General features: G+C 45.1%; 1 non-coding gene across 1 annotated transcript; it reads left to right on the plus strand.

Moving 5' to 3' along the window:
* The first annotated feature begins 856 nt into the window (after positions 1-856).
* Positions 857-929, plus strand: trnai-aau. Its single transcript has one exon. It is a non-coding gene; the product is annotated as a tRNA-Ile (tRNA).
* Positions 930-1,074: the final 145 nt, after the last annotated feature.

Consider the following 1,074-nt stretch of genomic DNA (forward strand, 5'->3'; position numbering starts at 1 on the left):
GTGCCTACTGCTCCTCTGAAAGTTATCATGTCATTCTTTTACATCCGACATTGTGACATCAGTGTTACATGAAGTTGCTTGTCTTGTTACATGACAGTAGGTTGTTGTTAGACAAAGCTGCATGAAGTGTGAACTGGAACGTTCTTGGATCCACAAAAAAAGTGTTATTTTGGAGAATGGTGGCATCGATCCCACATACCTCTCGCATGCTAAGCAAGCACTCTCCATTTGAGCTAATTCCCCATCCTTGTTGATTGCCACAGGAGCAACCAAGAGGGTCTAGTCTTGTCAGGCTATGCTGTTGGTGGACTTGTTAGTTTTTGCCAGCACTGGCCGAGGCTCTGTGCATCCTAAAAATTGCTTTGTAGCAAGCGGCCGTTAGCTCAGTTGGTTAGAGCGTGGTGCTAATACGCCAGTTTCTTACTTTATCCTCTGCTTTGGCTTCAAGGAAACTTCCCACAGCTTTGTTTGTGGGCATCAATTGTGTGTGCTACTGCTCCTCTGAAAGTTAGTCATTTCATTCTTTTACATCCGACATTGTGACATCAGTGTTACATGAAAGTTGCTTGTCATTGTTACATGACAGTAGGTTGTTTAGACAAAGCTGCATGAAGTGTGACTGGACTGTTCTTGGATCCACAAAAAAGTGTTATTTTGGAGAATGTGGGCATCGATCCCACAACCTCTGCATGCTAAGCAAGCACTCTACCATTTGAGCTAATTCCCATCCTTGTTAATTGCCAAAGGAGCACCAAGAGGGTCTAGTCTTGTCAGGCTATGCTGTTGGTGGACTTGTTAGTTTTGCGCCAGCACTGGCCGAGGCTCTGTGCATCCTAAAATTTATTTTGTAGCAAGCGGCCGGTTAGCTCAGTTGGTTAGAGCGTGGTGCTAATAACGCCAGGTCGTGGGTTCGATCCCCGTACTGGCCATGAGGTCACATTTTGAGTGTCAAAATCAGGCATATACTTGCATGTGTATGGTCAAGTGTGCCACACAATTAATATCAGTGAATTGCCGAATAGCTCAGTTGGGAGAGCGTTAGTCACTCGCTCAGAGTCTAAAGGTCCTTGTTTC

This window comes from Salvelinus namaycush, chromosome 27 (genome assembly GCF_016432855.1).
Source record: "Salvelinus namaycush isolate Seneca chromosome 27, SaNama_1.0, whole genome shotgun sequence".
Lineage (NCBI taxonomy): Eukaryota > Metazoa > Chordata > Actinopteri > Salmoniformes > Salmonidae > Salvelinus > Salvelinus namaycush.